General features: G+C 33.5%; 1 long non-coding RNA gene across 1 annotated transcript; it reads right to left on the bottom strand.

The window, feature by feature from the left end:
* Positions 1–20,786: 20,786 nt before the first annotated feature.
* LOC123657906 lies at positions 20,787–20,974 on the bottom strand. Its single transcript, XR_006743799.1, has 2 exons — positions 20,888–20,974; positions 20,787–20,857 (listed from the first exon to the last, which is right to left on the bottom strand). It is a non-coding gene; the product is annotated as an uncharacterized LOC123657906 (long non-coding RNA).
* Positions 20,975–21,705: the final 731 nt, after the last annotated feature.

The following is a 21,705-nucleotide window of genomic DNA, read 5'->3' on the forward strand; positions in this document are numbered from 1 at the left end:
GACAATAAACTTTTCTTCCAGATCAACATTCCAGATTGTAATATCTTACACATTACGCAAATAAGTATGCTACTTTTTACGAAGAAATATTTATTTGTACTGCGTGTACACATTTATATGTAGAAAAAATTTCAGACGCTTATTCGCTCCTTTAAGTAATCACATTAATATAATGAATGTTGATCTAATAAAAAACTGTTAATGTAAAAACCCAAACTATTTAGTGCAATTTTAAGATACTGCTAACAATAGTTGCATAATTTTGTCAATTTAAACTACATACCTAATTTTAAAATTATTTTAAACAATTTTAATACTTTACGTAAATTAACTATGAATACATTGTCAATGTTACCAAGCAATCTGTATATAGCAGTATAATTACGTGTAGTATTTGTTATTTCGCTAGCTAAGTAACAAAAAATATAATTTATTCTTGTAACTCTTGCTTTTTTAAAATATTTTAAAAAGTAATTGATATTAGGCTCTTAAAATATTTTGTACGTTTATAATACGCAGGTGTATATATCTGTAATTTCTATATTGCTTTAATCTAGATTTCTATAAAGTTAATAAGCGTTAACCATAAACCAATAATAAAATAATGCAAGTTGGTTTTTCTTATTAACGAAACAATGGAAATGTAATTTTATTACAATCTATTTACATTATCATTTGTATAAAATATGAATACAATAGTGATGAAAAGTAAATTCACACGAGCATTCAGTTATTATTATATTGAATTACGCTATAAATTAAGCTTTTCGTTACTAAGACTATTTTTTACCTTACTAAAATACTTGATATTTCCAACAAAATCACAGCGTAATAATTATAGTATCCTAACCGACCCCCATATTTTGTTACGCATTTCTCTAGGGATTCGCGACCCACAGTTTAAGAAGCCCCGGTATAAAACGGATCTTGCCCTTGTTATGTAATGACAAATTGCATGGTTTATGCTGAATTTAATATATTTACTTTGGTTTAGTCACATCAGCAGTTGTAAAATATTTATGTACTTCTTAAAAATAGATTTTTTTTTTAAATTGCACAATTTTTAAGCACAGTTATCCGTCTAATTATTAAAAAATATGATTATTTGATTAATATTTAACAACGAATAGTCGTGATATTTGTAACAACACAAGTTGTATCTGCTCCAAGGAAATAATTTATTTGGTAAAATGTAATTAAAAACGTCCATTACGTCAATGACTATATATCAACGAAACAAAATGTATGAATATTCATTAAAACCTATTGTTGTATATTTTAATTAGTATGTTTAGCATCTAATAATTATAATATAATAATTTTGTTATACTTTCCTCAAACTGTCATTGAAATTTTTAATTAAGTTTTTCAAAAATAATACACATTTAATTCATATAAATAAAAAATACTAAAAAAGATATTCATTGATCATATTTTAATTTATAAAATCATCCTGATTTAAGGTCATTAATTTACACGTTAGAAATGTAAATGTTAGTTTAGACGATACCGACCTTATAGATATAAAATAAAATGTTTTGTAATAGCTACGAAATGGAACTGCCAAATTCATGTATATAAAATAAAGCCATGCTTAATAAAAAGCTGTTTTACTTGACTTCACCTCATATGTTTTACCAAAAAATATATATATAGCCGTGCTCCGCGGTTTCACTAACTTAATTTGAAGAAAATACGAGCAAAAATATTATATACCTTAATAAAATAATTAAAATATTATAAAGCCTTACCCAGTAAATGGACTGTCTAACACAAAAATATTTTTTTTAAAGCAATAGTTCCTGAGATTAGTGCGTTCATACAAACACTTTAGCTTTATAATATTAGTATAGATTTGAACTATATGGTATATACATTTCTTATAAAAACACATACCTACCTATTATTCGATATGACAGTAAAACTTTTTTTTAGAAGTTGACATATTGTTTTATAGTGCGTTAATATAAATTAAAATTAACATTTATCACTTAATTTCCATTTATTGGCTATCTTACAAAAAACAATACTCAACAACATATCTTGCCCACTTGACTCTCTATAAGGAGTCTCCGGTAATAGTCGTAATGAACCCCATAAATATACACGAGGAACTAATATTTATGTCGCATGAGAAAATAGTTTGTAAGAGTTGTATTCATGGAAGATATTTCGGCTCCTTATGTGATATTTGTGTGTGTCGATGGTTCTTTGACACATTCATAAAGGCAAGGTCAACTTTCCTACATCACGAATTTCGTGTCATTACGTTTTCCGGCCTCAAAAGATTACTGATCAGTCGCTCGGTTTTTTTGCGTATAAATGTATACTGAAAACGGCTATGTTTTACCTAAAAAAAAAAAAAAAAAAAAAAACGTTCGAAAGGATAACGATGTTAAGTTACGATGTACGAGTATCGCTTATACTATAGCTTATATTATAGTGATCCTATCTTTCTCCTTTGTTGTATGAGACTGAGATAATAAAGATAATGCTCGTAACAAACGCACCTCAACAAAGGAAAAGATGTGGCTTCTTACTACATTTGGGTCAGACCAGGACCAATCAGCCGATGAAATCGATGTTCAGGAAGTTAATAGGCATGCAGCAACAAAATAGAATGCACTCACGTATCTTAGACAATCGATGATGACTTATACTATCAATTGGGCACACCAGCTGGTTGGATTCTGCACATCACATCAAAAGTCTTTTTTTTTTATACTATACCTCCGACATGGGGGTCGGAGCACGTTTTGTGCTATTACTTTTTCATTTCAGTTCTCGCTTTCATGCCTCTCGTACTTTCATGCCGCATACTTGTTCTTTCTTTCATTCATCTGTTTCTTACTCGGGGTGGGTGCTCCACTACTGTTTGGCCTATTTTATCTATTGGCTACTTACTATTTTATTTCTATAAACACGGGTAAATAATTGTACAATTTTTTTTAAATGGCTTTGGTTTTACAGGGCTATAATTTTTGCCTTAGTGATGGCTATAATCTCCAGTACAAACTGTTTGAATTTTTAATAATTCTTGTGAATACATTTTTGTTCTATATTATATATTATACACATGTTTACTTAAGAACTACCAAATTATTTATTTTTATAATCTTAAATTTATATTTTATTATTGCTAACAAGAATGTTTAAACCTTATGCTAAATGCTAAGATTTGTTTACAACATCTGATAACTTATTTTAATGCTAATATTAAACTTTATAGAATGCTAATGCTAATTACAAATCTGATGACTTACTCTAATCCTAATTTACAACTTAACCTATGCTATTTAACTATATACTTATTATATAATAATAGCATAGTTGCCTGCCTCATTAATGAAGAGCAACTCATTTATATGCCCCCTTGTAGTACTAGGATCAGGACTCGCCACCAAATTCGCAGGCCCTTTGTGGTTTAAAGCTGCCCTGTTCAACCAGACGCAGAAGTCCTGTGCGGTAGTCGGTGGCCGCGTGATCTCCTCTTGCTCTGCGCGGGTCTTGTTCCGCAACAAACCTATAAGTTTCTTCCGAAGCCAGGACCCACGCAGACTGTTCCGCGTGTATCTCGCCAGGGAGCTTGAGACTACTCGTTCGCGTGCCACCGCGTCGACCATCGCACCCTCATGAATATGCGACCGTCAATCGCGCCAGGTCATCCCACCTCTTCCTTACTGGGCAGTCGTTGCTGAACGCGTTGTGTTCAACGCTGTCCAGCTTCGCCCGCCTGCAGTTCCTACACGAGGATGGGACGGCCGCCGCCCAGTCCACGCAGTCAGTCTTGAGGTGCGGGCCGCCATAGTGACTGCACACGTCCGCCAACTCCACACAGAACCTCTTACTGTGGCCATAACCCATCTCGCACGCTGGACCAGCGGTGACTGGTCCTTAGCCCTAATACTTTGGAGATCGATATGCACGTATCCTCTATGGATAATCCTGTTCCAAAGGGTGGGCAAGGTTTCCAGCACCACATGGCCCGCATGCGGGTTCCTGGCCTTTTTGCGGAATGGACCCTATTTGCCTCTTGGTCGAGGCAGTCAAACAGCTCCCGGTTCTGGTTCTTTAGGGCCTTTAACACATCCTCGTCAGTGTTAAAGAAGCGGGTCCCTGTTTCTGATCTCCTCGACCAAGAGGCCCTTACCTTTCTCTTCCACACTTCCTCTCACCTTGCTTCGCTCTTCCTTTGTACTGAAGACCATGACAACTTTTTTATCTTTGGCCTTGCGCACCCTTTCCACTTTGGTCCAGCCATCCTTCGCCTGGACCGCTTCCCTAAGTTGGAGAGTACGTCGTCCGTGGACGAGACGACCAACGAGTGCAGAGCGGCCTGTCATCTCGGTGGAGATCTAGCCGCAGCATATGACCTCTGCGCGGAGACCACCTGCTCCTGCTTCGTAAGCTTCTCCTGCAGGTCTTTTAGGCGCTGCCCGTTCTCGAGCAGGAGGCGGGTGTGCCCCTCGAGCTTCTGGCTCAGCAAGGGGTCCAGGGCCATTGCAGGCGCGGGGCCGGCATCCGTGGATGCCGGCTCCACCCGAACGGCAGTCCCCTCAAACACGCGAGCCCTCAGCCTCTTGAGCTCCGCCTCGCTCGCCTCGAGCCGTTCATAGGGGCCGTCTATGGCCTGACCTATCATTTGCTTATATTCCTTTTTCAGGTTTTTTGAGTTGGTCGTGGCCGTCGCGCAGAGGTGCACCAACTCTTCAGCCGCTTCCATCCTGGAACAACTCCTACTATCCTCTATGGATTTGCGGGAAAGACGGTGAGGACTGCAGAGTATGGCCTCTTTCGGCAACTCTGGAGCCCCCACCGTCCCCGCCTTGTCCTTACTTGTCCTTACAGTAGGTGTCGGCCCTTTGCTGGGGCTTGTCCGGATGGAAGCCTTGCTGCTGTCCCCTCTGTCTACTTCTTTGTAGCCTTCGCAGGCTGGACCAGTCCAGCCTTGTTCTTTGGGGGGGGAGGGGTGCACAAGCCAAACATGTCGGAGGCGCGTCACAAATGAAACGAAAAGTCTTGGAGTTGAGAAGATGCTAAGAGTTCATGGTATTTCACGATAACACGTCCGCATAAGAAGCCCGCGTGGCGGTCGTGTCAGGTTAGGCGATGTGCGTTCGCGGCGCGATCATATAAGTAACTCCTAATTATTGAAACTACCCTCAAGTTTTGGTCAAAAATCTCAACTCGCGGGTAGTAACCGCATAACAGCTTTACAAGGCTGCGTTTTGTTGCTACATAAATCTACTTACACAGAACATCTGTTATAACGTTAAAACTACGATTTACTACGAAATAGTACGATGACGGAACAATGCTATTTATAGTGAAGACACGTAATAGTAGTTACACGTTTATAGAAAGAATATAATAAATTTACATGTTTAAAAATATATTACTTAAATCCTGTCAATAACAGTTTAACTATTTTATTGTCAAGATATATTTTTAGGCCACTTTGTAAATTGACATTTTTGAACCCAAGAAAATTCGCACACACAGATTGAAGTGAGTGGCGAATAAGACGTCGTGAAAAAACCTGCATATCACAAATGTAATTCTATAAACAAATAATTTTAATCGCCAATTATTAATGGAACGCTGTAGTAGGCTAAGATCTAACATTTTTACATACTTAATTGAAGAAGAACTTTACTCAGCAGTATCACATTTATTTATTCTGATATATATCTATCATACGTAGTACAGTAAATTAAAATTTAATTTCTATGTGGGTCAGAATGAACATTTATTTAACATAATGGTGTGTTAAATTAATGTTTAATTTGAATTGTATTATCAGCAGGTATTATTTGATTGTTAATAATACCGTTTCATATCACTGTCATGATTATAGCTGTTGGAAAAGAGTAGGTGAATTACCGGCTGCATTTTGTATCGCATTTAATGGAAGCGATTACATTCGTTGCTGTAATTAATTTACTTAATAACGGTATGTTTAAATAAGAATGGTTTTGAATTAAAACGTGATTTTTGTTCACAGTTTGTTTAATTCTAATTGAAATAACGTCAAATTTAATCAAACTTTTAATTTTGATTGCTTTGGTTTTCATTTTGTTTACATAAAACTATGTTTCTACAAAATCAACATTCCTCGCTGTAGTATATTTAGACAGAAGGAACTTATACAATTTTCGTATTCTAAATTAAACGTATACCGTTCAATCGACTATTTGTATTGATAAAATGCAGTTCAGACTTTATGAATAGCTGCGTCAAATGTGGGCATTTCTTTATTTTTATAATTAAATATTTTCGTTACTAATGTGTTTGGTGCACGAGATCTTATTTCAGTCAGCTGTTTTTAATATCTAAGATTTTATTTTTGTGTTACCCACATTAGACACACCCGACACGGTACGTCGGAGACGCGGGTTCGAACCCCGCTGGAGCGGTCAATTTTTGATATGATATTCAAAAATGTTCAGCTGTTTTTAATAGAAGAAATTCGAATTTCTTAACATTTATCATACTAGGCTAGACGACAAGTGTGATCTTACTGTTAATTGTTTTAGCTCGGGGGATACGTTTGGCATAATCTATTACATTTGTTCTTTATTTTTGTGCTAAATTTATAACTGACTGAATATATATTTTTTTATTCTCGTTCTCCATTAATTGAATTTCAAACAGCTATCCTAACAAATATTATGCTTTCAATAAATGATGAATAATTTAACCAACTTTATTTATAAAGATAATATGAGACGATAACGCAATTAGAGAGCAAACCAATCCAAAGTGCAATTTTTCACGTATCATTAAGATAACTACGTACGTATTTTTCAGTTTGTCTTACGTGAAATTCCTCTTAACTAGTTATTTTATTTTATCTTCTTTATTATTAGGTAATACAAAGTAATTTTATACGGATACGAAATTTGCATTGTCAATTTTTTAAATGAAACTTCTTTAACATTTAAATTGACTAGCTCCACCTCGGAGCAATTTAGCTCGTTGCTCTTCTTGAAATGGTCCCTGCGGCCTGTAATAGGTTTCTTAAAAGGAAATCGAGTTAAACAGGCGTGATTGACTTAATTGTACTAAGGTTTATTTCCCAAGATTAAAAGAATTTAATTTGAAGCTGAGATAACTGGATTTCTTTCTACGCAAAAAAATCTCAAGTAATTCAATCGATGCTTGTGATTACTTTTGGTATTTTTCTCTAATTGATATCTATTGAAATCGGCGCCAAGCTTTTTATTTAATGATCGGAATTTACTAATTGAATATCATAATAACTGCAATATTAAACAAATAAGAAATCATGGACAGCCCTAGAACTCGCAATTATGTAGAAGCACCTTTGATGCCTTAGATTCCCTTGAGATTAAACGACTCCCTTCGATAATTCTTCCCCTTTGTTTACTCTCCTTAATATAGTCATTTAACTTTATTTGTCGAAAATAAATGCGAAAAATCAATACATTAATGCTCTCTATCGCTATTATATAAATCGTTATTATATAAAAAAATTAAAGTGAGTTATAGATCTGAACAAAATAATTAGTTTTTTAAATTATAGAAACAGATGTAATCCCTTTATATATTACGCAATCTTGAAATTAGTTTATAAATGAAAGCTAATATATGAAACCCAATATTGCACCTTTTGTAAGGATCAGTTCTCCCAAGTACCGTAAGCTCGAACACGAACAAGAACCGCTATTTCCATTAATATGTAACGAAGACCAATCTCAGTGCAGTGGCCTTTATTGTCTCGACCGAATCGATATCACGCTAAGCTATTTATCACTACAATTTTACAACAGTTTTTGCTATTCCATCCCATTGTACAGCACTAATTCTAATTAAAAAATACAATGTTTAACTACATAGCTTTGAAAAATGTGTACCTTTTTATTAATAAAAATATTTAATATAAATCATCATTCATCATTACAGGCTATCACAGTCCACTGCTGGACATAGGCCTCCATAAGTTTACGCCAAAAATAGCGTGAACTCATGTGTTTTGCCCATAGTCACCACGCTGGGCAGGCGGGTTGGTGACCGAATTATTACTTTTATTATAACTTATTACTTTTAATATAAATGAAAATAAAAAAGTCGTCGGTAAAACGTTTTTCAACCACTGGTCGCAAGGGTTTTAAAAGCTGTTAAGCAAATTACTAACAGAACGTACATTAAAAACAAACGAGTTACCGCAGTTCATTAAAGTGTTTATGAAAGCTTTTTAAGCACTAATGGTATCGTTACTGTCAGATCGAACAAATGAGATTAGGGCGGTTCGGAAAATTAATATTTTACAAATCATTGTTAAAATGTTTATAATGATATTTCCGTTCCATTATTCGAAATTCAAATGTAAAGTAATACTAAATATGCGATAAATATCTGAACTAATGAGAGCAGTCCCATTAAGCGATTTTTTTTTATTCTCCGCATTCAAACACTGACACTTCGAAATCGCTTAATTGCACCAACACGAACCGGGAAAGAAATCACTGCCAAGTCTAAATTCCATTACATTGATGGAACTAAATACATATGGTATTTTTTTTAGTTTTTTTCCATTACAATACTAAGTTTAAAACTATTTAGAGGGATTTTTTAATCAAAAAATAAATAGTGCTAGATACGCGATCAGTATTAACGTGGGACAAACGTATAAGCTTACTAAAAATACTACCTGTTACAATGTTAAGATATCGGCGGCGACTGGCTATCAAGAGTAAGATGTACGCTCTACTTAGACCCTCCATGTAATAGAACCATATTACCACCATACCATATAACCATGATTAAGGATCTATTATATAATATCACGCTATACTTGTGTGAACTACAATTCGTAGAATAGAAGAATAGCTGTTTTCCCTAGTAAATTATTTGTTGTTTCGTTTATATAATTATATCTTTACCTAATTCCGAATGACGACCGCTCTGGTGTAATGGTGCGAGTGTCGTATCGGCAGCGCCTAAACACCGACGGTCGCGCGTTCGATTCCCGCTCGGAGTGGATATTTTATTTATACAAATATTTATTTCCGGTCTGGTTGTTAGTCCTTGTGGATCTTCCCACCGTGCCTCGAAGTGAATGTTAAGCACTCGATCTCGGTTGCTATCATGTACACCTGATAGCGATCATACTACTCATAGTAGGGAATACATCCACCAACCCGCATTGGGCCATCGTGGTGGATTAAGCTCCAATCCTTCTCCTGCATGAAAAAAGAGGCCTATGTCCAGCTGTGGGATATTACAGACTGAGCGAATAGCGAATTTCGAATATCACGTGTGCGAAGTCGTAGGAAATGCTAGTCTGATAATAAATTGTTAAGGCTATTTGCCGTGACAAAACAAATACTTGCAATTTTAGTTGGTAAGTTGTGGCTTGCTTAAAACAGTTTCTGCACTCGTCATACAATTAGTTTTAAAAGAAAGTTAGTCTAATTAGGCTTACTTATTGGCTTAATTGCATAATGCTTACTTACAATGAATTTTCGAATAAAAAATTTTTATTTCATTATATTTGGTGTCCATATTTTCAAATACGAACTCACAGTTTTCTTTCTTTATTCAACGCTCCATTTGATTCCTGTGCAACGGAAAATAGATTTCAAAGGCTTCATTTAACGGCTGGCACTTCGCAAATTGAATCGTTTAATCGCACCAGCCCAGAGTAAGTGAGAAATCATTGGCAGCCTTAACCCGTAATTATGTTGGAGCACCTTTGATGGGTGCTTCTAACTTTCATGAAGTTAAATATTTTTTCGATTAATTTTACCTTCGTTTAATTATATTTTTCTATGAGATTCTTAAGAATGGAAGATTGGAAAGTAAATTACTGTTACCTTTCAAAATAGGGAGTATTATTTAAAAACATATAACGTTTTGTAATATACATATATCTTATATGTTTGAGTGAGTATACATTTTTAGTACAGCACAAAAATGTTTAATGTTTTATGAAAGTTACTGCAAAAGCAATAATTCAGATTTCAAAGCTGCTTTATTTTCTTACCACAAAATATATTTTGATATAATGGTCCGACGTGACTGATTTATTCATACGTGAATGGACCGAGAAAATTGAAATTTTCATTAGCCGGTGAACGTTGAAAAGACTAATGTAAAGCGTACGAGGTAGTGCCATTCGCGACTTCAGGACCGAAAACTGCTGTAACATCAAATATCTAAAGCAGTTGGTAAGCACATCGTTATGAATTCGTGTTGTTAAAAATGTAATAACGCGACCACAATACCACTGCACCTTTTGTTGTTAATCGTAATATCGAATATTCTAGCTACCTGCGGTTACTGATATTGACCAGACATAATTTATATGAAATCAAAATATTTTCTCTTAAATAAAATAAAAATGACAGACAGTGCCGTCTGTCCGTGTGTATGGATACATAAAAATTTATAATTGTAACGTTGTCCATTGTATTAGCGCTATTACGTTGTTAAATAATCGATACGTATATGTGGTAGCTTGTTATTAGTTTTTTTATTCTGTATTAGTTATACCTAGTGAAAATAAGCTGTAAGCTATCCTAATAAAATAAATTAAATAAATAAAATAAATCTTATTTATCTTAAAGGAAGCCTTTGTCCTACAGTGAGATATAAATTAGGTGCTAGTTCTTAATAACTTTTCTCTGACAGAAAGCTATGCTGTTACAGCAGTTTAACAGTAAGTGTTTGTACCAATAATGTATGGTATATTCCTTAAAAAGCTCTCGTAATTCTTCCGGTAAAATGACGTCTAGACTTAAGAAGCATAATGATATAAAAAAATAACCAATAAACCCTTCGTTGCTCCTACATTAATAGTTCTCGGAATTTTTATCCGCTCAGTTTTATTTGCTTAGGCGAAAAGAAAAAATAAGTGTAATTCACGACATATTTCTAGAAGAGCCCGCGAGGGCCAGTCCTTCGTCTTTTCATAAAAACTGAAAGTTTCTCAGCGCATGCTTCTAACACAGATTCTAACACAAAACCTAATATGAAGTTAAACTCATAGTGCCTTTGTCAGATACTAAAGAATGCAAATGCGTACAAAGTGCTAACTAAATTTCGTCATTTCATAAAGCGTAATTTGGGAAGGCTATTTAAGTGCGTTAATACGCACTACGCTCGCCGCCGGAGGGTGGACGGGAGTGTGCAGCTCCCAGTCATCTGCCAGACAATCCACCAAAACCTGTTTTCTGGGTCATTTTTGAGTTTTTTTTCGCATTCTACCACGATGCTCCCGGTGTTGACCTCTCGGCCTGTCAGAAGGGCCGTTCACCCACTCCAAGTCAATCCCACCGCCGTCTACTAGAGGGGAACGAGGTCCGAGAGCGCACCAACGTCACAGGAGGCCAGGTAACTGAGAGCTCAGCTATCCTCCGCCGCCAGATCACACCGTGCGACCCCGTAGAAGCTGCAGGGAGCCCGGCACCACCCGGGTGACATTTGCTTGCGCGCCTTTAGGAGGAGAGGAAAATCCCCTCCGTACTCCTCTGCGCCTTTGTGGTGTCACCCCACCTCCGCACCTCCGTACCCACCACTCCTGCGATCACGGATTCTCTCTGATAGAACCAGAGTAGAACCTGGAGCGTACCTAGAGCGTACCGCGTTCTGGTTTTGGTCCGCGGGAGTCTGAAGACCCCCCACAAGGACGAATGATATTCTCCTATCCCGCACCCGGGGGACCGGGTTCCGTGGGAAATCACATAAACCGTTGCTCCAACCTTTTGTAACTTAACTTTTAAAAAAGTTGAATTTCATATATATTACTTGGATAGCTATTTTAAAAATATTTCCTCAGTATCCAGACAATTTTGTCAGTTTCTACCCCTGGCCAGACAAACAATTAGGTTGTCCATGCAAAATAAAATAATAAAATAAATAAATAAATGGATGCGAGCGCAAAGCAATATAACTAAAAACTTAATCTAAGTTTCATACTCAAAATAAAAAATTCTCGTTTAAAAAATAATAATATTATTTAAAAAAGTTCCGCTTACATTGTAATCTTTTTTATATCAAACGAATCTTCTTGATTATAAGCTAAGATCTAGCCAATTCATAACTCCAGAAGCTTAGCTTTTACAATTACGTAAATGCTGGTAAAATTTGTTATGAATATAATAAACGCGGATAATGGCGGCTTCTTCTGAAAATCAACTTGCTAAACATTAATTTTTCATCTCCGTTCTTAACGATTAAGTTTATATATAACCTGATTCTTAACACCAGTATTAAAATGAATTAAAGATTTTTACACTTATTTTCATTAGTAATTTATCATAAATAACTTTTTTATTTTATTTGTTTAATTTATCTGAAAACTCTCTAAGTTCTTAATAAGTTTAAGAAACAGTGATTGATACATTTAAAATATTACTAGCTGTGCCCGCGGCTTCGCCCGCGTTGAAATTAGTGTGTCACAATGTTTTTCCGGCAAACTTCCAGTGAAACTCTCATCAAAATCGGCTTAGTCGTTCCCCGTAAACCTTCCTCTTGCCAATGGTGGAGCCCTCTCCAATGGTAAAAGCGCATGAAAATTCGTTTAGTAGATTTTGAGCGATTCGATCACATACACTTTTGGGGACTTTGTTTTATAATACACTAACTTTTGCCCACGACTATGTTCGCGTGGTTATGAAGATATGCATTACTATTAAGATGTCTAACGCAAATTATTTTTTAATTTCAGTCACTTGAAATGCTTATCAAACTGAGTAACTTTTTAAAAGGCACAAATTAGTATAATTTAATAGTTATTTTTATAAAACCTCCTATACACCACATTTTTTGTTTTATTTTCAGACTGTATATGTTTCATACAAACTATCAACCCCAATTAAACCCCCTTAGCGGTGGAATATCGTAAAATCCGTTCTTAGCAGACGTCTGCTAACTATAATCTACCTCCCTGCCAAATTTTATCTTTGTCCAACCTGGATGGATAGACCATCCAACGGTTTTTGAGTTCTCGTGATGAGTGAGTTAGTGACCTTTCTCTTTTATATATATAGATTGCGATGCATTATTTGGACACATCCTCACCATCTATAGAGCATATATTTTAAATTTCAAGTCTCTTACTTCAAAAACATAAGACATCATATCATCATATCACATATATCATCATACAAACTTCCGTTTTGTCCCCTTAGGGGCGATTTTCGTAAAATCAGTTCTTAGCGGATGTCTACGCCATATAAGTAACCTACCTGCCAAATTTCAAGTTTGTAGCTGTTATTGTTTCGGAGATTTTGTCGTGAGGGAGTCAATCTACCATCCCCCGTTTTAACCCCAAAAGGGAGTTGCTTTCTAAACATACATTATTTGGACATCTTCTTACCATCTATAGAGCATACATTTTAAATTTCAAGTCTCTTACTTCAAGAACATAGGACTTTCATACAAACTTCTAACCCCCGTTTTACCCCCTTAGGGGTCGAATTTCGTAAAATCCGTTCTTAGCGGATGTCTACGCCTTATAAGGGGCCTATCTGCTAAATTTCAAGCACGTAGGTGTTATAGTTTTGGAGATTTCGTGATGAGTGAGTCAACCTACCATCCCCCGTTTTAACCCCAAAAGGGACTTGATTTCTAGAGATACATTATTTGAACACCTTTTCATCATTTATAGAGCATACATTTTAAATTTCAAGTCTGTTACTTCTAAAACATAGGACTTTCATACAAACTTCCAACCCCCGTTTTACCCCCTTACTGGTCGAGTTTCGTAAAATCCGTTCTTAACGGATGCCCACGTCTTTTATGGAGCCTACCTGCCAAATTTCAAGTTTGTAGGTGTTATAGTTTCGGAGATTTCGTGATGAGTGAGTGACCTTTCGCTTTTATATATATTATAGATTATAGATTTTAAAGTATTAACAAGTAAATATATATATTCTATACAAATAAATAGAATTCGATTGGCTTTTGTAATATTAAAATAACCGTTTTTTATTAAATACGTGTTGATGTTTACACGGTACATATACCGAAATATTTTTGACGTGAATTTCACTGCCAGATAGCTGATTTAATAATAAGTTAGGCTACTATTATTTTAGAAATTTATTTCCGTTATAACTCTGCCAACTGAACAATAATTTTTTTTGTTAAATTTCACGTGGACGAAGTCGCAGGCACAGCTAGTATACAATAAAAGAATCAAAATCCATCCAGCCGTTTTAGAAATTAGCTGGAACAAACACACAGACAGACAAAATTGTAAAAAAAAAATGTTATTTTGATATATGTACCGTGTATATATCCATATGCATTTAGTAAAAAACGATTATTTTAATATTAAAAAAACACTCCAGTTTTATTTATTTGTATAGTTTCATTATTTTGCTAGGGTAAATTATAAAATTTATAAGTAGAATCTCATATTGATTGAGACTTATAAAACTTTTTTCTGATAATCTACTTAATTTTATCTTTATCTACTTTAGTCCGTTTTCATTTGCAATAAACACAGAACGTTCGTTATATATTTAATTAACTAAATGGTGTCTGAAAGTGGTCGATTGCCCCACTTGGTCATCATTCTGTCGCTTTAAATTCTGAATAAGTTAATGTAATAAAATATATCCACTAAGCCCTTGTAATGCCTTGGATTTAACGTAGCTTACTGACGCTTATAACGGCTGCGAAATGCCTTTCATATGCCTACAATCACCGTTTCCCTCGTCGTATATTCAACACAAATAAAAACAAAAACCGTAACATGACAAAAAAAAATAATTATATTAAGAGTTATGAAACGGAATGTGATTGTAACATTACTTTTTCATAAAACACTTCTAAATATGTAGTGAAAAATGTATTACATAATTTTATAACATAATCTAACAAAAATATAAAGCATTTAAAACACAGAATGTGTCGTCGTTATATAAAAACATTTCCAGATCCTCCCGTGTTGCTGGCTTCAGAATTAAGCAGCATTACACAAAATATCAATAATAATAAGCGCTAGGAAGTAAGAAGCTGTGTGCGCTCGCCGTGGATTTGCCGCCCGCCCTAGTGTTGGTAACTAATGAACCGTGAACGATGCAGCAACTGGATATAGAGTATAGTTTAAAATAAAATGCTCTTCACAATACATACCGCATAAAATCATTTACATATAAATTTTGCGAACACCGTTTTTGAAAAATCGTACGCATTATCGTTAAGCTACAGTGTGTGCCTAATTTATAAGCTTCAAAATATTATCTTGATCGTACAGACAAGCTAATTAGATAGCGCAGATCGTTGATCAGAATTGATCGCATAACACTTAAGAACCTTAGTGAACCTTTAGTGCAGAGAAAGTTTGTCCATCTAGTTAGAAACATTAAGTAAAACTCCGAAGAAAAGTCTCGAGACTACGGGAAGTCATCCATCAAATAGTTCATCTAGGTACTTTAACAAGTCCACATTGTACTCGATTTTCTAACTATAAATATCAATTTAGAAACAAATAATATCAATTTAGTAACATAAGCGTGTGATTTTCAATCGAATAAAATCGAATAGAAATTCGATTATTATATCATAATAGAAAATCGACTAGAAAATCGATAGAAAATCGAATATAAAATTGATTATAAAATGGAATAGAAAATCGATGATAATAACGATTATAAAATCGATAAGATAATCGATTATAAAATCGATAAGAGCGTCGAGTATAAAATTGATAAAAAAATTAATTAGAAAATCAATTATAAAATCGATCAGATATTCGATTTTCAATCGAATAGAATCTAATATAAAATTGATTAGAAAATTGATAATTATATTGCAAAAAAAAACGATTATCAAGTTTATTACATAATCGATTATCATATCGAATAGAAAATCGTTTATGAAGTCGATTATAAAATTTGTTTTCTATTAAAATTAAATAACTTGAATTAATTTTTTATTTTCATTTAAGTAAATAAAAATAATCTTTAATTTAATCTTTGTTTCATAAAGCTAGATAAGGTACTATTCAAGATATTCAAGTTTTTCTGGCCAACCCTTTTTCTTTGCGGTCTAGTTTATTTAATTTGAAATATACAATAACAAGACCATTCATTAATTTCTAATTCTTAATTATTACTTATCCTACATGTTACAAGTACAAAAAAAAGTAAACGCAATTGGTATTGTAAACATTTCTATTGATCCCCTTGTTAGCTTGGGTTGGAGATGACTAGCTTGAAGGCTGACGTTTTGACTCCCTATCCATTGTGTGCGGGACGAGGGTACGTGATTTATAGCTGGACATCGACAACAAACAAACGGACGCGGTCTGTATGTCCAAACATATCCATGTTTAACGCAGATTACGTGTTATTAATGATGTTTAAATCAAACATTAAACGAGAATACTGTACGAGATTGAGATTATTTAAATTTATATGCTAAATAAATAAATAAACTAATGAGTTTAAATTTAGTCATGTATATATAATATACATATATAAATACATAGAAATACATAACATAATAGATAGGTAATTATAAACTTACATATTCACTAAGTAAATGATTGTAAATTGACTTGAGAAATAAAGTACTCCTTTAATTTACGTTTGCAGGAAACAACCTAAAGGAAAGAATTACCTACAATATTAAAATTTAAGTTAACGACGAACGACGATATGAGGCATTAATTATACTTTTTTGTTAAATCGTTAAAGAAATTTAAATTTTGATAATTTAAAACAGTCTCTTTCGAGTACAAACTCTCAAGGACCCTTTAATGTGCTATTTTAAATACATTATTAGCTGGTAAATATATTTTAAACTAAATTTTATAATTCATTAATTTTTATAGTAAACAAGCTTGTCGATTATATAAAAATCAAACCAGAATCGCAAGTCTAAAGTAATAATTTGATATTGCTATTACGAACATTACACGACTAACATTTTACGAAAAAGAAATTGGGTGTATCGAAGCGTTATTTTCCATATGAATGAAAAAATACGTGAAAGATATAAAACAACACTACTAAAAGGTAAAAATATCGTCTTCATATTAGTATATACGTGCATTGTATTATTGTGTTATTGTATGAAAAATGTAAGAGCAAGAAAATTTTTCGTTAAATTGAAAACTTTTAGTCTCGTGCTTTTCATTTTGACAATGAGTATACAACTAAATTGTGGTTAACTTTCTCGGTGTATTGTAGTTTTGTTACAAATTGGAGCTCACACACACACACTTTTTTTTGTATGGATTTTGAAGTTGATATCTCAAAGCGTTTTCCTGAAACATCAGGTGTTCTTGGAATAAAGTGCCAAAGACAATGTTGATGTCAAAATAAATAAGACGAATTTCATGGTTCTGAATACCTTTTGAGGACATTATCGATCACTTATCAATGAAAAATGTTTGACTAGGCATCCGAATAAATAAAGTCCGAAAAGAAATATTATAAAGAACGATATACGAAGTGAAATAACTTATCAGAAATATTCTACATAGTCATTTCTAATTGATAATTTAGAATTAAGGATAGATGTGGGTTATTTATCGTCTAGTCTTTTAATTAACTCATGGAAACCAAACACAAACGCCTTTTTTGTTTTCCAGGAGTGTAAGTTTCTATAGAACAACTCGGAGGGGTAAGCTTCATGTACGATTAGGTTATCGGATATAGATATTATCAGCCATGATAATATTCAGTTCCTTTAACTTTAATATCTGCTTTGTAATACCTTCTTTCTAGTTGTTGACTATTTCCTTTGTTCACAGATATTAAATATATAGTTGGATTAATATTTGGATTTTACTTAAATATAAAAAAAAATTATATAACAATATTTTAGTACTATAAAATAGATTTATTTGCGTTCTTTAAAATTTTTGTTATTAGTGCAAACTTAACTGGTTTATGCGATATCTTGTCATTTTTTAACGGACTTCAAAAAAAGAAGGAGGTTCTCAATTCGACTGTATTTTTTTTATGTTGTTACATCAGAACTTTTGACCGTGTGGACCGATTTCGACAATTTTTTTTTAATCGAAAGATAGTGTGTCAATTGGTTCCATTTAAATTTCTTTGAGATCTAACAACTACTTTTCGAGTTATATCTAATAATGCGTTTTTACTTGACGCTTTTTTCGTCGACCTACGTTGTATTATACCGCATAACTTTCTACTGGATGTACCGATTTTGATGATTCTTTTTTTGTTGAAAAGGAGATATCCCCAGTTTAGTACCATGATAAGGAAACTAGGATTTAATGATGGGATCCCAGAGAAATCGAGGGAAACTCTTGAAAATCTCTCTAAAAACTCTTAAAAAAAACTTTTTACTGGTTGTACCGATTTTGATAATTCTTTTTTTGTTGGAAAGAAGATATCCCTAGTTTAGTACCATGATAAGAAAACCAGGATCTGATGATGGGATCCTAGAGAAATCGAGGGAAGCTCTTGAAAATCCGCAATAACCTTTTACTGGGTGTACCGATTTTAATAATTTTTAATTTAATCGAAAGCTGATGTTTGTCATGTGGTCACATATAAATTTTATTGAGATCTGATATTTTTTCGTCGATCTACGTTGTATTACTCGTCGATGTAATTGAAGTCGGTTTTTTTTCGTTTGCGAGTAAATACAATTATTTTAATTTTGTGTTATTGTACTGTTTATTTCCCAAATACCAACATATAATATACATAAATAAGATAAGATAAATAAATAATATCGACTTTTAAATATGTTTAGAAATATCTGCTATATTTTTATACGATTAGGTCGGCAAACAAGCGTACGTCCCACCTCGCTTACCATAGCCTATAAATACACGCAACACCAGTATCCCCGACCCTGCCCAGGAGCTCTCGCAGCTAAACAGTGTATTTAGCTATGATCTTCTCGAAGGTTCAGGTACTTACAGACTGCTCCAGTTTTTGAGCAAAATGATTGTATCCTGTTGTACCTTAATAAAATATGTTATAAAATTGTCATCTAATTACACAAATAATTTCTTACCTATTCATATTTCATATTATCAGTCGTTATACTCTACAAAGCAAGGTAATGAGTAATCATTGCTACTTACCGCATTTATATTTGTTCAATAACTCAAAAGGAGCTTTAGTATACTGAAAATTTATTGAAGTAGTTTTCAATAGCTTCGCAACTAATGAAGCTCTGATTAGCGCCGGTATCTCTTAGCTATTTGAACAGCGAAACGTATGTTTGTTGCTTGCCTTTGATTACACTCATTTATTTATATTTAGTTTTGGTAATATCAAAGCCTTCTGAAAATAGCAGTAATATTTTTCTCGTGCATCGATTTAGTTTTTTTTTTATGATACCAGTGTACTTTAACTTATATGTACAATAACGTAAGTCAAATCACAAAGATAGTTGCGTGTAATATTAATACTACAGTGAATTTTTTCATTGTTGTATTTGCACTTTAATTTTTGAGTAATAATAACAACTGTAAGTATCGAAATACGAGTTATGGTATGACGCGTATTCATTCATATTCATTTCGCGGTTTTTTAAATAATTACTGGGAGGCGTGTCACCGAATTAATTCCAGTCATGTCCAGTTAAGGACCTTTAGTATGTTAACGGGTTGGAGATAAATGTTGAATTTCACTCATAGGTCTGTCTCTATAGAATTTGTAGAATTATTTCGAAATGGTAATCCCCGAAGCAACTTCATCAATAAGTTGCACCGAATTTTATCGTTAGTAGAGTGTGCATTGACCATCTTTTACAAATTAGATCACATAAGTATGAAGTGACATAAATTTAAAAAATTGAAATTTGGAGATAAAACCTCTCACAGGGAGATATCATCATTTTAGGCTATCACAGTTCGCTGCTGGATATAGGCCTTCACAAGTTTGCGCCAAAAATGTCATGTGTGTTCTGCCCATAGTCACCACGCTGGGCAGGCGAGTTGGGTACCGCTGGGCTTACTTTGTTGCACCGAAGACGCTGCTGTTCGTCTTCGGCCTGTATATTTCAAAGCCAGCAGTTTATCCCGCCATCTTTCGGCTTTTTAAGTTTCTAAGTGATAGTGGAACTATTTTATCCCTTAGTCGCCTCTAACGACACCAACGGGAAGACAGGAGGTGGCTATATTATATACTTCCGTAGCCACACAGTAGATATTGTCATGTGATAAAAAAAATCCTTGATGATTTACATACACAACTAAAGTGTATGATACTCTCTAAAATGATGGAACGTATAATCATAAAATACTGTCGACTTAAATATCTAGTAGAAAATATCATATAATCATTAGGCTCTATGATTTTATAATTACCACAATGAAATTGCTATTGAAACTTTCAAGTAGCTATGTTGTGGCAATAGGCCTGATCATACTAATAGACTTTGGGATTGCAGGAAGAAATGATTTTTCAATGACTTCCGTTAAGAAAAACAAGCATAATTCGAATAAAAAAATATATTTTTGTGTTGGATAGTCTATTTCCCGAGGAAGGCTACAGACTATATAATATTTCAGTATCTCTTTTTTCCAATTGACGCAAAACGATAACAAATTACACCAATTTACTCGTAGATATCAAAGGGTAACAAATGTTTTGAATTTGACCGCAAACTAATTATTAAAGTCAGTTTTATTCGCTATTAGTTCAGACTTTAATCTATTAGTCATAAGAACCAAAAAAAATTATAGTGTACTTAAATAGTATTGAAAACTAAAATCTGATTCTTAATCATCAATATACCCAATAAATATTGAGTTTATTAGTTGACCTCGCAGTGATAACTATTCGAAGTAGTGTCACAATATACAAGAAGGATTGTTGGTTTGTTAACAATTTAATGTACATGTAAAACTCGGCAATACTTCTGATAATTCAGGACTACCATACTATGTTGGTTTACTACATAAATTATGCACAAATAATCTCAGAAACATATATTAATTCACGGACAACTAAAAGACGTGCGTTTAATACAACCACATGAAGAAGAAGACACTGCTTTGACGTTACAATAGATTATTATCTTAAATGTCAGTAGTGAACGATTGAATTATTAATAGAAATATTGACCTTTTAACACGAATGTGACTGTCGAAGCACCCCTTAAGAGTTATGTAACGAATTACTACAAGTAAAAAAAAGTATACATATCAATCTATATGTGAGTAGACATTTATATATTACAGTTTTTGGAACGAAGTTTTGGAACGAAGTTCCTTACGGCAGGCTTGACATTTGGCTGGGCGGCCGAACTGAAAAAAATGTGATACTAAAACCGTAAGAAAAATATATAACGGATGTGACGTTTGTAAAAATAAAATATTACCAGTAAACTTTTTTAAAATTATTTATATAATTTTATACTAAATAAAAACACATGTTTTTTTATTTCACTTAATAGTTTGAATTATTATAAATATTATCTTTGATTTTATTTTACGGTATTTGTTATTTTCTGAAATATTAAATTTCCTAAATACTTTTATGTACTTAAATAAAAACCAATCAACAAAATTAAAAAAAAAATCAAGAACTAGAAAATATATATAAAATTCAACATTTTTTTTTTTCAAATTATGTTGCTTCTATACTATCCGAAGGAACTTTGTTCCTACCTGGTGTCCCATGACAACACATTTTTTTTTTTCAAATATTGCACTAAAGAACTCTACAGTAATGTCATAATATTTTAAAACTAATAACATTTCATTAAATCGATTGAAAATTCTTCATA

The sequence above is a fragment of the Melitaea cinxia genome, chromosome 11, assembly GCF_905220565.1.
Source record: "Melitaea cinxia chromosome 11, ilMelCinx1.1, whole genome shotgun sequence".
NCBI classification, from domain to species: domain Eukaryota; kingdom Metazoa; phylum Arthropoda; class Insecta; order Lepidoptera; family Nymphalidae; genus Melitaea; species Melitaea cinxia.